This window comes from Zalophus californianus, chromosome 2, assembly GCF_009762305.2.
Source record: "Zalophus californianus isolate mZalCal1 chromosome 2, mZalCal1.pri.v2, whole genome shotgun sequence".
In the NCBI taxonomy this organism is placed as follows: Eukaryota; Metazoa; Chordata; class Mammalia; order Carnivora; family Otariidae; genus Zalophus; species Zalophus californianus.
The window spans coordinates 185,465,313-185,482,278 of NC_045596.1; positions in this window are offsets into that span (position 1 = coordinate 185,465,313).

Sequence of the window (16,966 nt, forward strand, 5' to 3'; positions counted from 1 at the left end):
ATATTAAATACCTGAAAATGTTATATTAAATCTCTTTTTAGACATATATCATAATATATAAATATTATTTATAATATAATTATATTTAACCCAATTAATTGTTTGTCTACCTTTTTCTTATTTTGCCTTGTAAGGTGGATCTGTCCCACTCTAATTGTACTAAATTAGTTCTGGATTATTAAAATCTGACTGGACTTGTGGCCATTGACTTCTGTTATGCAAAGATCTATAATTCATAAGGCATCTGCTTCTGTAGGTTAGAGGGTGGTGGCAGTCGTTGGATACATAACACAGACCCCAAAGGATTATCAAATACATAGAGGAATTTGTAGTACATCACATATTTCAGGTTTGTTCATGAAAATTGGATGTGAAAAAAGGGAATTAGAATGTATTAATACATTTTTCTCAATGGAGACTATTATTCAATATTATAAAATGAATGAATCAACATTTATGTAATTCAGAATTTTTATTACATCCTGAAAGGCAAAGGCTTTTAGTCTATTAAAAATTTGTAAAGACCTTTAAAACATCTTCTTTTAAAGCCAGACTAACTATAACTGTTATCTGTAGTCAATACTAAAAACTTAAAAAAAAAAAAGCTGCAAATTCATAAGATAGTGGAATGTGGTAGAAAGAATATTAGATGTATAGAAAAACGTCATAGAATTTTAGCTCTAATTATGTGATTTCTAAGTTGTGCCATTAAGATAAATAGTTTGATTTCTCTGAGCCTCAGTTTCCTTATTTCTAAAATATGAATTATATTGTCTCCTTCAAAAGATTATTGCAATAAGTAAATGAAATATTGTAGGCAGTCTTGTGAAAGGCTAGAGAAAATCTAAGATGTTATTGTGAAGGGCCCACCATGAAATATAGTTTAAAAATAAATACATTGTTAATTACACACACACACACACACACACACACACACACACACACACATACATACATATATATGTTTGGTAGTTTAAAACATTTTAGCTGTTCTTAAAAGTTATGATAGCAAAACTTATTTGTATCCTGAGGCCATCTCTAAACTGACTATGTTTGTCAAGTTATTATTGGTACTTTATCATCTAAAGAAATACCAACTTGTAGAAACTGTGCCAAAGTAGCTAAGATGAATGACATCCAAGTTGGCCATTTTATTTGGGGTACAAGTGGTCTGAAGAGTAGTTACAAAGATAATTACATGACTGGGAGTTAGAGTGGCAGAGACCCTGAGGAGAAAACCACAATTTAAGCCATTGAAATTTACAAGTGTTCTCATTTAATACATGCGTAGTGTCTTAATTTAACATGTATTTCATGAGCAGACTACCCAATGCCAATTCCCAGAATATGAAAAGACAATAACAGTAAGCATTATAAACCCTGAACAATAGGAGTGTTATAAGTATTTAGTCCCATGGCTCACTGAGCATCGTCCAGACCTGTGCCTTTCAATCACCTAGCTTACCTCTATCCAGCAACCAAAAGGTTAATGCTGCCACAGATAGGTTTCCAGGGCTCTAGCCCCATGCCACAGCCTGGGTCTCTTCTGATTGGTCCACACCTGTGCTGCCCCAGGTGTTCCATGTTCAAAATATCTGCTCACTTGTAGACCAACTACTGTCCCTGGGCTGTGTCCAGAGGCCTGCCTTCCTGACACCTAACTGCGCACACCTTTTCCGATTTTCCATGAATCTGGGATTTCTGTTCATTACCATCCCATTAGGGGCATCATGCATAGTAGTCGGTCGCTAAATAATTATTGTGAAAACATTCCCATGTGTCCTACTTTTAAATAAATAATCTTAGCTCCTTTACTTTTTCACCCAGATATTATGTTTTACATGTTGTGAATAATTTAGCCATAATGTTCCCTACCCCTGGAATCTTTACAATTATTCACAATTCTCTTCAAATGAGCAAATTAAATCTGTAGATAATTTTTACTAGTCACAAACCCCAATCTGAACATACTGTAGATCGTTGTGTTCTAACAAAGAGAGTATAAGCTTGAGTTGTTTATTTATTCATAACAAAACTAATAAGGGTTGTAAAAAATGTGCATGCTCCGTTTATCAACTTCCTCAGAGATAAACACTATTAATACTTTCATCATATGCTTTCTAACAATTGTCAACATAAAAAATTCAATCTTATTATATAGGTTTTTCTATATCTTGCATTTTTCTGTGACAACTTTTTGTGGACCAATTTTCACGTCAGTACAACTAAAGCCCTGTTGATGGTCATTTAGGCAATCCAATTACAAAAACATTTTAAAAATATCCTTTAATAGTCACCTTTAGAGTGATTGACAGGGGGCGCCTGGGTGGCTTAGTCAGTCAAGCGTCTGCTTTTGGCTGAGGTCCTGATCCCGGGGTCTGGAGACTTGGGCTCCCTGCTCAGTGAGGAGTCTGCTTCTCCCTCTCCCTCTGTTCCTCCCTGTCCCCTGCTCCTGCTCTCTCATTCTCTCTCTAATAAATAAATATTTTTAAGAATTTAAAAAAGTAAAGTGATTGACAAGAATGATAAAATATTAATAGACATATATTTACATTTTCCCTAGCCATGCTTTATTAGTTAGATTAGGTAATGTTTATTTTTATGCCCTGCCAAAGGCTCTTGCTCTACAACACAGTACAGAAAACACGCTAAATTTATTTAAGCTCATTGTGAATCTAGTGATAGGCTACACAAATTTCAAGAACTGTTCTTGAACTGAATTACATATATTCTTGAGTACTAGATTAAAAACCCTAATCGACATGGTGACTTAAAAAAAATTACATAATGCACAAGGAACTCAGCAAACATTCATGCAGAGCCTAGTTTGTGCTCAGTACTTTTCTAAGATACTCAGATAAGATTCTGTGTCCTTGCGTATTTCACCACCTAACAAAGACCATAATTAATTGGACAGGTATTTACCTTCCGATAGATGGGGAGGACACTATATTAGAGCTGTCACGCAGTGTTTAGGAACCCAGAAAAGAGGTACCTAGTCCACCCCAGGGAGGACAGAGAAGATGCCTCAATGAGTAGGATGAACTGGGATCGAGAAGGGGGGGCAGGGAAAAATGGGCCATGAGAATGGGGAAATACTCAAAAGCTCAGAGATAACAAAAATCATGATATATTCAGGCCCCTGGAAACAGGGAATATTAAAGGAGTAGAGGATATTAAAAAGAAGAGTCAAAGGATGAGACTAGAAAGGGAAGAAGGAACTACCACAATTCCCTGTAAATTATAAATACAAATACTTTTTTGGGAAAGTAAAACTTATTAAAATAAGATTTATGCATTATAATATCATTAACAATATTTTTCTCTCATGCAAATACAAGGGTTTTAAATGATACATTACTAAAACCCATAGAATTGATTAAACATAAACAGACTCTCCTAAACTGATAATGTGATCCAAAATATTGGATCAAATATGGAGGACAATCTCACCCTATGTGGCAAGAGTACTTAACAGTTCTCCCACGCTTTTATCCAAATGAATGTTTCGTTGGATAAAATTTGACACAGGGTACAATCATATTCTGGTATGCTTAAATTTTAAATAATTAAAAAGGGACTAATAAGATTCAAATACACAAATGTTCATCAAAGAATTATTAATAATAACAATCCCCCCAAAAAGGAAACTATATAAATGCCCAAATATAGAGTTAAAAAATTATGTTGCTTAATATAATTAATACTTCCATTAAATGCATTCTATTTAAAGGTATTAAATTTTGCTATAGCATGTACTGTTTAATTTTCATTTGATAGTAATAAATATAAAAATTTTAAATAAAATTAAATATAAAAGCTAGTATAAAATATAAAACAAAAATATGTATCTGTATATTTTATCTAAAAGGATTTATATGAAAATAAGTAGTGGTTATTTGAGTGAGTTAATTTTTTATTATTTCCTCCCTTTTTTCTGTATTTTCCTAATTTTTTACAATGAACATGTATTAATTTCATAATTAGAAAAAAAATCCTCTAAAATTGAAATAAAGAGCACACAGATAAATAAATATCCAATGTACCAAAAATGAATTCCATCCCACTGTAATAAATTCTCTGTTAGTCAATGCCTTTATTGTGTATCAGCTCTGTGGATTGAACAAGGTCATTACCTATGTGCCATTCATCAAAATGAACGTTTAAAACATCTTTCTATTTAATACTGTTTCAAAGGGATTTGGCAAAATGCCTGCTTGAATGCATTATTAAATATGTCCATGAGGATGCTGGTTTGATTTTATAAGTCTACTTCAGAAGACAATGAATGCAGACACCACAACATTCTCAAGTGAATTATAACCAATTTGCTTCCAGTCAATGGTACCTTGATGGCCTTCATATAAACTATGTCAATACAATCACTCTAGTGGATCTCCATCATTGGAATTTGACTCATGGGGAAAATATTGCCTAAATATTTTCAATTCCTGTGGCCATTTTGTTTGTTATTTAAACAATCTCTTTGTTTGAAATTAAAATTAAATCAAAATTAAAAAATCTCTGAAGAGATTTTTCAACCCCTGAGAAAAGAGCTCTTATCATCTAGGGCTCTCAATGACCACCAGTGCTTTTTTTTATTTTAAAGATTTATTTATTTATTTATTTATTTGAGAGCGAGAATGAGATAGAGAGAGAGAACATGAGAGGGGGAGGGTCAGAGGGAGAAGCAGACTCCCTACTGAGCAGGGAGCCCGATGCAGGACTTGATCCCGGGACCCCAGGATCATGACCTGAGCCGAAGGCAGTCGCTTAACCGACTGAGCCACCCAGGCACCCGACCACCAGTGCTTTTATCATCACTTTAAATGTTTCAGTTAATTAGATAAAATTAGGGTGCTAGCTTCAACCAAATTGGCCCTGTAATGTAACCTTTGTCAAAGAAGATGCCTTGAGAAAAATAAACATAATAACTATGTGTTGGGTGGCACTGAGTTCCAAGGACTTAGTAGACACAATCCCTCCTCAAGATGAACTCACACATGAATGTTTATGTCAGATCCAGTGGGAACTCAAATACAACAGATGGCTCTTAGGAAGGGCAAGGAATTGGAAATTCACGGGGGAGCCATGAAGATCCAAGGCTGGTATAACATGATACAAGGACAACGAGGCATTCAGTTGAGTTGGAAACAAATTTGAACATCCTGATCGAATTTTCCGAAACTTAAATGTTATTGCATTTATCCATGAAAACATAAAGAACATTTTCTTATCTTTGATCCCCTCTTTTTTACCCATTCAAGAGGTTCATTCAGCCCTCAACTAATTTTATCAGTGCTCTAAGAATCCCACTATTTTAGGAGTGGTTTTATCTACCTAATCTTATTTTATTATGAAATATTCCCTTACTGTGAAAGAATTTTGTGGAATTCTTTACTAAAGTGTGAAATATTTTTGAGGACTTTCAATAATTTCATGGATAAAGTCTAAAATGCACCTGGGCTTGTTATAAGTCAAGGATGGGAGTTACCAATTCATACACCAGTGCAATGGCTAAAGGGAATAGAAATGTGATGCTCAAATCAAGTGTCTCTGCAAGGAATAGTGCCTTATTCGATTCTATGTTTTCATTTTATAGAAGAATATTGCAAGCTTCCAAATTGGGTATAAAATGACAAATTGTCACATGACTACTTTTATCTATAAGACAAGGGAGTTGAACAAAATTATTTCTAAGTTCCCTTCCATTTTTAAAATACCATGATTCTACCTTTTTTACTCAAAACAAGACATTAAGTAATGGCTCCCAACGCTATGGCAGCACTCCCAGGAATGCTTTTAAATGGCCACAGACTGTCAACTATCATTTTCCATGTCAATGGCCCAGAAAATGTCTTGAGGTCCATTTGGAACTTATAAAAGTGGGGCACTAGAAGCACAGACTAAATACAGCTTTCCTTTTGGAGGTTGCTTTAGAGATGGTTTTTCTTTGAATAACTAGAGAAAGCATATCTTAATGGTGTCTCAGTCTTTTGGCCAAACCACAAAGATGTTCATCATCCTTACAAAGAGAAGTGAATCATTAAAGTAAAGATGACCCATCTTTTGCGCCAGTTTTCAGAAAGTAAAATGTATCTCAAGATATTCCTAAGAAGTTGTCTTGGCCGGGGTGAAGCTGGAACATGAATATTTTCTCAGTGGTGGTAGAGAAAGAACATTCTCCTCCTCTGCAAGTATTCAGTTGCCTTCTAATATTTTCTGGAAAATGGAGAAGCTGTTCAAGGCTAGAAGGGAGTGAGAGGACAAAGGAGAAAAATGGGAAGTATTGGATGGAATCAGAGTCCTGCACCTGAAGGATCTAGCAAAAGTGTCCTGAAGATGTTGTGAGGCTCTGAGCACAAGTACTGCACTGGAGAAAAAAAAAAAAATGTACTGCATTGAGACCCAAGTAACCTCACAGGGACCAGCCACACAGAGTCTCCCTACTTCTGCAGAAACATGGCAGCAGTATCTTAAAGCAGTAGCTTAGGACCTAGGGACAGCAAACGTCCAAGAAGCATCTGGAAGAAAAGAACACTAAGAGCTGTGTTCCTGGGTAAATCATTGCCTCTCTGGGGATTCTTTTTTTTTTTTTTAAGATTTTATTTATTTGAGAGAGAGACAGAGATAGCAACAGAGATAGTGAGAGAGAGCATGGGCGGGGAAGAGAGGGAGAAGCAGGCTCCCCGCTGAGCAAGGAGCCCAACGCAGGGCTCTGCGGGGCTCCATCCCAGGACCCTGGGATCATGACCTGAGCCGAAGGCCGATGCTTAACTGACTAAGCCACCCAGGTGCCCCCTCTCTGGGGATTCTTGATATCACTTGGGAAGGGATTGGCTTTGAGGTTCTGGCTGGGCAGGTGGCCATTTGCAGCTGCGTAGTGTTAATATCTGCATTTTACTTGCAAGATAATGAAGGTCAGAATATTGATACTAAGTAGTAAATGAATTTCAAAAGCAATTGAAAGTAAGTTTTACTCTCCCTGAGGAGGCAGATACCCTTTGTATTGGTAAACAGAGAGATTAAATTTGAGACCAAACTAAAATTCTTTTTGCAGAGTGAGTTAAGCTGAAATTTTAAAGTAGAGACATAGATTATTATTTATGTGCAAATATCATTGTTATATGTTAAGGAATTGCTATCCCTCGCCATTAACTATGGAAACTGGACAAACCAATTCAACTCTCTGTCCTCAGCTTTTTATTACAAAAATAGAGAGATAAATATTGTGATAATGTGATCCTCAAAAATTCCTGTTAAGTTCTATATTTCAAATATTCCATGATTCTGCCAACTGCTTCTAAGAATGAATATATATATGCATACACAAACCCACATAAAGATACATATAAATTTGAATACATATGATTACATAAATATATGTAATCAAAAAGGGGTTGGTAGGGGCACCTGGTTGCTCAGTCTGTTAAGTGTCAGACTCTTGATTTTGGCTCAGGTCCGGATCTCAGGGTTGTGAGATCAAACCCCACAATAGGCTCCATGCCTGCCTAAGATTCTTTCTCTCTCTCTCCCTCTGGCCCTACCCACCGTTACTCCTATGCTCAATCTTTTTCTCTCTCTCTTAAAATAAATGGGGGGTGGTAATTGGGAGTTTAGTCCTTTGATTATTTGGTTACTTTTACTTTTGATGTTTTACATCAACAGTTATATTTATCAGTATCCCTGGAGAACTAGTAAATTCCTATTACAGTTTGTCTGACCCTTAATATCCTCAAAAAGGATATTAATCAACATGCCTCACTGCAGACATTTTAAAAATCAATACCTTAATGTTCTGATGTTAGTCTTTATTTTAAAATATTACCTCCAGATAGACCTGTAGAAGTATGAGAGCTTTCCTATTTCTAGCCTATCTGAATTTCAGATTCTCATCTTCTGTACCACCGTCACATATTAAGACTGAAGAGAGACTTTGCCTCCTCTATATAGTCTTCCAGCTGAAAGAGAAAAGGAACCCAAACACTGTGCTCCTCCAGGAGGGGCGGGCTCCTGAATGGAGTCGGAAGATCTTTTTTTGTTGTTGTTGTTTATTCACACATTCAGCACAAATCACCTCGATAAAATCATTGTTTCTGGTCTATGCTAGTTTATTCATGCAGCATTGAAGCATATTGAGTCTCACTGAAAATGAAATCTTAATTTGCTTCACTAATGGAACTCATTTTATTTCTTTTAAGCTCTGCCTTTGATTTTTACCTTGTGACACAGGAAAAGCAGATAAAACACTTTAATTGATGATACCTCCATGATAATTGTTACACTTGCTATAGAGTAATTAGTTATTCAACTATAATAACTGCTTATTAAAATGAAATGCAATAGACACTAGAAAGTCTGTAAGACAATTTAGCTACTTAGGAAAGCTATGGTCCGTTAAGCTACCAAGAGCAAAGATCTATCTGTCTCTGTTTGAGATCTGCGATGCAGTCCCATGTTGTTTTGTAATGCCCTGTGTTGTCCTACCCTCAGTTCAGTTATTAGTAAACAGGTGTCCTCATTATACAAAAAGTCTAAGTGGCCATAAACTACTCCCCAGATGGCGGAGAAGCCAAAGCCTCGGTTCTCATGGAGAATCACTCTGTCGTGAAGATGACCATTCAACCCTAGCCTGTGTGGGAAAGGTCTGCTTTCCTGTACGTCATGCCTGCCTGGGGAGTAAACTTTCCTTTGGAGACTTCCATAGCATTAATGATAAATTGTGTCTACAGTGAATAATTCCAAGGCTCACCCAAGCCGCAGCCTTGCGCTGTCTCTGCTGACGTTCCTCAGCTAGATGCAGGCAGGAAGGACATGCTGGCTTCATGGGAGAAGATGATGCTACCCTTAGTGACAAGGAGCCTACCTACAAGGGAAAGGGAAACAATCCATTTTAATAAGCAAACAAGGCAACAAACTTTTTGACTCTGTGTTTCCAAGGAAATTGGCTTCTACAGGAAAGGAAACTCTACTTTGAACTTTTTTTTTTTTTGCACCATCTAGAAAGTACTATATGCTGGCTAACTGAACATAATTAAAAAATATTTTATCAAGTAAAAAAAAGAAATTACATAATCAAAACAAGAGAAAGAGCAGAAGGGGTTCAAGAAAACTGAGGTTTGTTCTCCCTCTGTCTCCATTTTCTGAAATCATGTCTCCTGCCCAGCTCACTTACTCTCTGGATCCCATACTTCCTAGTTTCTTTATGTTTGCAATTTTAATGATAATAATTGCCTCACAAGTGTTGCTATAAGTTCAGTTAGGAGAGCCTGATGACTTTGAAGAAAAGTTTTCACACACACGCACACGCACACACACCACTGACTATTCATCTTCTTAGCCCAAAGGTCAATTACTGATATTTTAACAAAATCTATACAACGTTTGTGCATTGCTGGTCATTCAGATATGTAATAGGCTGGTTATATGTTAACTTAGATATTCAATAGCAGGCCATTTGTGCTCTGTAAACATTCTCAGGTTGATTTTTAGTAAAACTTCCTGAAATTCTTTATGAAAAGACGCCTGTGGGAGAAGTTTTGGGTCAGGTGTATGTGAGCCCACTGATAACCCATATGTAAGGGCTGGTGTTTCATTTCTTTCACTAATAAAACCTCTTCAGTACATACTACAGAAGAAGAATTTATGAAGGACCCTTCTTGACTAACTTTGTTCAGTGAACAGAGATTTGCCCTGTTGCTCAGCTCAAAAATAACAAGAACTAGATCTAAAGTACATAATTGGGATTAAAAGTATACACTTCCTAAACAAATTTGGCTTTCTAGAATTGATACATATAAGCTCAAGACTTATCACCTTACATTAATGCATTGAGAAAATTGAAACTTTCTGACCACTAATTTTTTTTAGCAGTTAACTGGATTAGAGCAGGCATCCTTACCCAGTCCTTCCTGCTACACTCCCATTCCCACAGCTCCCCAAAACCATCAATACCACTAGATTGGAAGAGGGAGGCAGAATCCATGGACAGGCTTAGGAGGCTCATTAAAACCCTGAAATTTTAGGCTGATTTTTTTTTCTTACCTTTATGTATATTATTAGGGCTCTTGTTTGCAAACAATAGAAACCAATTCTGGTGAGCTTGTGTAGAAAAGGAACTTACTGGAAGGATATTGGATAGTTCACTGAGTTTTCTAGAATGATGTAGAGTCTAGAAGTCATTCATAAAAACAAGGGAAATTAAGCATCCAAAACAATAGTGAAAATCACACCCCAGGAAGGCACTGATTAGGACCCCACTGCTAGTACACACACTTCCCCACTGGTCTGGAATGTTAAATGCTGCCCCCACTTGTGCCTCCAGAATAAATGAGAAGTTATCCCTGTCTCTTTGTATCACTAGCTCTCGATACAAAGTCCCAGAGCTAGGCAAGATGATTCAATTGGCAGAGCTTAGGGTGAAAGCCAGCTTTCTATCTATGGAGGCTCAGAGAATGCAATGGGACTTTGCAGAATTTGAGTTCCATTCTGTGATGGGGCTTGACTTACCCAACAGAAGACACTGAGCATCTTGAAAGAGAAGAAAGAAGGAAGGAAGGAAGGAAGGAAGGAAGGAAGGAAGGAAGGAAGGAAGGAAGGAAGGAAGAAAGGAAGGAAGGAAGGAAGGAAAGGAAGGAGGGAGTAATCTATTGAGAAGACAAGTCATAGCTTTTATCAGATTCTTATAGGTATTGATTATCCAAACAGGCTAAGAATTGTTATATTGTATAGAGTCATAGAAGGAATGATTTACCTCCAGAAGGAACTAGAAACCCAAAGAGATTTAAGAGATCACACATGCCACCCATTGGCAAGATCAGCACAAAGGCTAGAGTGTAGGGACTCAAAAAAGTGAAGCTGGTTTTGCTCAGACAAATTGAGTCGTATTTATAGATTTTCAATTTGAAATTTATATCTCCCAATTACTTTTCAGTTTATGAAAACTGTCAAGTTTCTTCACTGGTCACCAGATAAAGAAAACTTGTTGGCAGACACAGAAAAGGTCTTCATCTTGGGGGGGGGGGGAGGAAAATAAGGTTTTTAAAAACTGGATATTGCCTGTAAGTTACTCTTTTCTTTCAAGACCATATTAGACAGATGCCATACCACAGAAGTCCCCCCTTATCCATGGGGGATACATTCCAAGACACCCAGTGGATGCTTGAAACTACCAAGAGTCCCGAACCATATGTAGACTATGAATTTTCCTATACATACATACCTATGGTAAAGTTCAACTTATAAATTAGGCACAGTAAGGGATTAAGGTTAACAACTAATAATAAAAGGCAACTATTATAACAAACTGTAACAAAAGTTATGTGAATATGGAGTCTGTCTCCCTTAAGATATCTTATTGTACTGTACTCAGCCTTCTCGCGATAAGGCGAGGTGGTGAAATGGCTACATGAGATGAGGTGAGGTGAATGGCGTAGGTGCTGTGACGTAGCGTTAGGCAACTATTGACCTTCTGTTGATTCATCAGAAGGGTCATCTGCCTCTGGGCTGTGACTGACCTCTTGTAACAGAAACCGTGGAAAGCAAGACCATAGATAAAGAGGGATTTCTGTATCCACTTGCTTCCAGTAGTGAAGATGCAATTTGTTTTCTGGATCCTATGTGGTTCTATTATAAAATAGTCTATCTTTAAATCAGAGTTTAAGTAAATGAGCTCAACGAAAACTTGGTAGCAGATTCCTAGTCATTTGCCTTATAGAATTTCTTCTTTTTTTCTTTCCTTTTCTTGTTTTCTTTATTTTTCCCTTCTTCCTTTCCTTCTTTCCTTCCTTTCTTCTTTAGTGTATTTAAGAAATGCACATAAACATATATGTGTGTGTCTGTTTTACTCCCTCTACACCCACAATGGCAATTGGTCACAGTTTGACCTTTCATTTATGAACTGATGTTTAAAACCTTGGAAAAAATAAATTTCTCAAAAATAGTTTGATATAAATACTAGTAATAAACAGAGGAACAAAACTCACAGGCAAATATAAAAATATAGATCTTTATTAATCTTTATTCAAGTTTTTCCGAATGCTTTAATTAACCTATAAAATCCCATAAAGACCTATGAAGAGGAAAATACAATGTTCCTCATTTTATGTATCAGAAAACCAAGGCAAAGGAAAGAAAGTCTTTCTTTGGCATAAATTGTCAAGCAGGGGATTACAAAATAATAATCATAGTAATAATGTAATTCAGGCCTCTAGACAAAGAACAAGGCAAAATTCTAGGGTGATTGTTTCAAATAGGTATTAAATGAAATTAATAGGTTGATAATATGGGAAATCATGGTCAGCTGGGGCTTTAGTAATTGGAGTAAGCAAGACAAAGAGAAGGAGAGTGGTGTGTAATTGGGCAGTTTTCATAGTCCTCTATTGGGTTCAGGATGTAGCAGATCTGCTAGAACTTAAAGGAAACGTGAAGATCTGAAAACACATCTTTGAGTAAGTATAAGGTAGTTCTTAGGCATCACACCAAGGAGCTTGACTCTGGGAAAGTAGTTTATCAAAGCTGTGTTTCGCAATGCCATGTCTGGGATTTCCATGAATAGATGACCTAGACACCGACAGGGAGAATAAAAAGGAAGAGGAAAAACTTACAAAAATATTATAACACATGTAATACTAGTAATGCCAGTCACATTTCAAATTTATCAACTAAATTTACAAGAAGTTGAACCAGGTCCCAAACTCAAATGTTCCAACTGCAAATTATGGGCTCCTGTACCTATATGCTATGTCATATACATTGTTTTAAAATGGGAGTTTGTGTTTGTAGTGACATGAGTTTTGAGTTTGAATTTGTACATGAGTTTGAGTTTGAAGTGACAACAGAGCATCATTGATTCAGTAGCAGGGATAAAACTCAGAATAAAGGTAAGACCTAGCGCTATATATTTCAGGGGAAATTAGGAAGAGTTTCCAGAGATAACATCCGTCTTTGCAGCGAAATAGGATTACAAATTACTTATGGAAGGAGGAAGACAGAGCTGCTGGTTCCAATCAATCTACATAGGTCTGGAAATCTCTCTCAAGCTTTTAAGCTTGTTGCAAATAAAGAGGATTGATGGGGGGGGGTGGGGGAGGGGTGTGAAGTGGGTATTCCAGGATTGGCTCAATGATCACAATTAAAGGTTAAGAGAAAAAGAAGTCTGTGGGTGTTGGTGTGAGGTCTTCCATGAATTGCTCACCAAATGCTGAAAAGGTTGAAATGGACCACGTGCTCCTAGAGCTGTGTCTCCAGTGTAACCTTGGCCAGGGATGAGGAATTCTTAGCACCATCACTGAGCTTCAGGAAATATTGTTAAAGTCTCAGCCACCTAGTGCACCCTGTGGGGCCAGCAGCTGGTGACTGGCATCAATTCTGAAAGCTGCACTTCCAGGTATGAGTCACCTAAAACCTTAGATGGGTCTATATGCACTAGAGTATCCAGAGTTCAAAGCATCAGATAATTTTCAATCACAAGTTGAGCCTCAGGGAGCATAAGGTTAACTGAAAGTCAGCTTTGCAAAATCCATAAAATAGAATGAATAAAATAAAATGAGAAGCATGAACGTAGCAGTCACTGGAAAGGGAATTTATGTTCTCTATGATACATGATCCAGACACTTAAAAAGGAAAGATAATGTAAGACTTGACCAAAATATATATATATATATTTTTGAAGAAAGAGTTTCAAGAGATTATTTTAAGTGCATATTACACTTTATCTATAAGGGACATTATCAGATATGCTATGAAAAATGGCTATTAATTTGGTCAGAATTATCTACTTTTATTTTATTGGTGACTGATCCACTAATAAAAGATACTAAGAAAACATAAGCCTGCTTTGAAGCAAACACATGAGAAGACTTGGAATTTACTAGCCATCATCCTTAGTCCTGGTTGCAAGCATTGCAACCTTGCCAAAAAACAAACTTTTATCAGTGAGGCCATAGGAAAAATTATGGGGAAGCTCAAAAGAGCATTTTTTAATGTAATTGCTAAGGCCCAGTGGAGCAGTGAACTGAAAGAAAGAAAGAAAGAAGGAAAGAAAGGAAGGAAGGAAGAAAAGGAAGGAAGGAAGGAAGGAAGGAAGGAAGGAAGGAAGGAAGAAAGGAAGGAAGGAAGGAAGAAAGAAAGAAAGAAAGAAAGAAAGAAAGAAAGAAAGAAAGAAAGAAAGAAAGAAAGAAAGAAAGAAAAAGAGAAAGAAAGAAAGAAAGAAAAAGAAAGAAAAGAAAGAAAGAAAGAAAGAAAGAAAGAAAGAAAAGAAAGAAAGAAAGAAAAGAAAGAAAGAAAGAAAGAAAGAAAGAAAGAAAGAAAGAAAGAAAGAAAGAAAGAAAGAAAAGAAAGAAAGAAAGAAAAGAAAGAAAGAAAGAAAGAAAGAAAGAAAGAAAGAAAGAAAGAAAGAAAGAAAGAAAGAAAGAAAGAAAGAAAAGAAAGAAAGAAAAGAAAGAAAGAAAGAAAGAAAGAAAGAAAGAAAGAAAGAAAGAAAGAAAGAAAGAAAGAAAGAAAGAAGGAAAGAAAGAAAGAAAGGAAGGAAAAGAAAGAAGGAAAGAAAGAAAAAGAAACCGTATTTGTCAAGAATGTATTTGGGAGTTCCCTCAGCAATAGTCATCTGAAATACAATCTGAGAGTGAAAGCGATGCACTCAGATCCTGCTGAGACCTTACCTCGGTGTCTGTCCAATTAACTTAATATTTCCTTTAATTATGCCCACACCATTAAAAAGGTATTCATTTTATGGGCTGCGGGATGATAAAAAGGATGATTATTTTGCCCATATCTATAATGGCAATGGAAGAAGTGCAGCGCTTAGGTGTCTCACACGCACAGTTCATAAATTAAAGAACAAACTCTATGTCCCCAGCCCCGCCTTCCAACCCGGAGGAAGGCAGGAAGGCAACATTTCGACCAGAAGAAAAAAGCAACTCGCCAGCTAGCAGGGCAGCAGGTGTAGTAGGATGCTCTGCGTAAGGAGAGAGCTACAGAAGGCGCGAGGACCGCCCTCCCCGCGCTTCCGTTTCCAAGAATCACATGTCAATTGCTTCTGCGGCTGTCGGGGGGCTGTGCGTGAACTGGGTGTGATTAAGGGAGGAGAGTTTCTCCTTTCTGATAAACTGTGTGTATACACACCACACACACACACATACACACACACACACACCTACTTTTTATTCACTAGGAAATGAGAAATATATTGAAGGGAAAGTGAACCTGTCCCTGGGGAAAGGCTTACAAGCTTGAATGAAATTAACAAGTCGGCAAATGCCTAAGAACTGGGTTTTTCCGTGGGAAATTTGATGGATTTTAGATCACGAAGCAAGATATATGGTAAAGGTTTGTGGGGTTTTGTTTCTTCTTAATTTAGTTAACAAATATTCGCTGATCCTTAATGGATGTACAATTGTCTGGGGCTACAACCACAAGGAAGACATAGTTTCTCTCCCTCAGCTTATACTGTAGAAAAGAATTATATTGAAGTTACGTTGCTGGTTCTCACAAACCCAGGAAAAGTTATTTTATTCTATTTTCTCTGCAAATAAGTAAGAAGCAGAAGAGTGTTGAATAGCTTAGCATTCATGCTTACTCCTCACTGTCTAAGGACTTTGCTGATCATCAAAGACAAGGACCAGTCCCACAAAGAACACAGTATGGTCCAGAAACAGACATATAAAAAAGCACGGTGTGATACATGCCATAAGAGAGATATGAAGCACCTACAGAGGCGAGGCAGCAAATGACAAATTTTGTGTGCAAGGACATCAGGTTGGGTTTGCCAGACTGAGATATGGGAGATGGCAGAAGGGGAAAGAGAATTCCAGGCAAGGGAAGAATAGTTTCACGGCCAGCCCAGTAGTGGGTCTAGGTATAATACTTACTGAAGAGTGAACATCGACAAGATACACATATTCTGTTTCCATACCACAGAAGAAAATAAACTTAACAATGTGTACAGTTCTGGACACCAGAGAAATCATTACCGCTTACTTTAGTTCTAGACAACATCAGCCCTCATTTTGATATATGGGAGAAGAAAAATATTTTGTTTCCATGACAGTCCCATTTTCAATAGAAAAATGCAGCTGAATTCCCTCTAAAAAGGTGGACATGAGAAGGTAAATCTGCATTTGCTGAGAAGCAACAGTGCTATGAACAGAGCAGTGTGAACTTTTTTTCTACAATAAAAATATGATGAAAACTAGACTAAAACCATGTTCCTATTCAAAATAAGAAATACGTTACATATGTGATACTCACATAAATCTATATTTCAGTGTCATAGAATTAAACAGGCATTGAGTGAAAATTTAAGATTTTCAGTTGAGTAGTGTCAGAAAGTCTTTCTTGCATCGAACATAACAAACCTAATTACCTTGGATGTAATATCACATCAGACCAACAGAGTGTATAATATTTTCTAGGTTCTTAGCAAACTCTAAAATTCTATAAATGTGTCTGGAATGCCTAAGTGTGTCCTACTTTCCAAAGTCTTTTCCAGACCAATGGCTACATGAAGAATATCCCCATAATCATTTTGTGTGGAATTACTTTGACCATGTGTTCAATATCTCCAGATCAAAATTATATAGTGTAGATATACTGCAAATGTTTGTATTTGGAGAAAGAGATTGATTTCCCTTTCTTCACAACTACCCACAGCTTCTTTGATTCAAGTCATTTTCTCATACAAGTATTTGCTTTCCCTGAATTCAACCGAACCATGAAATATAGGTGTATTCAAAGTGCTTTTAAAATTGGAAATAAATAGTACGTGAGACCATATGACTATGGCTTTTATCAAAAATCTTAATTTAGTTTTAAAAACCATGTCAGAATTACACTCTTTTGAACAATAAATGTTTTTCTTCCCCAATCCCACAGTAGGGACCCATTTTCTAATTATCTTACAAATAAGTAGTGCAGGAATACCTGAAGGTCAATGGATCCATGACAAACTCACCGGGCACGTGATTTG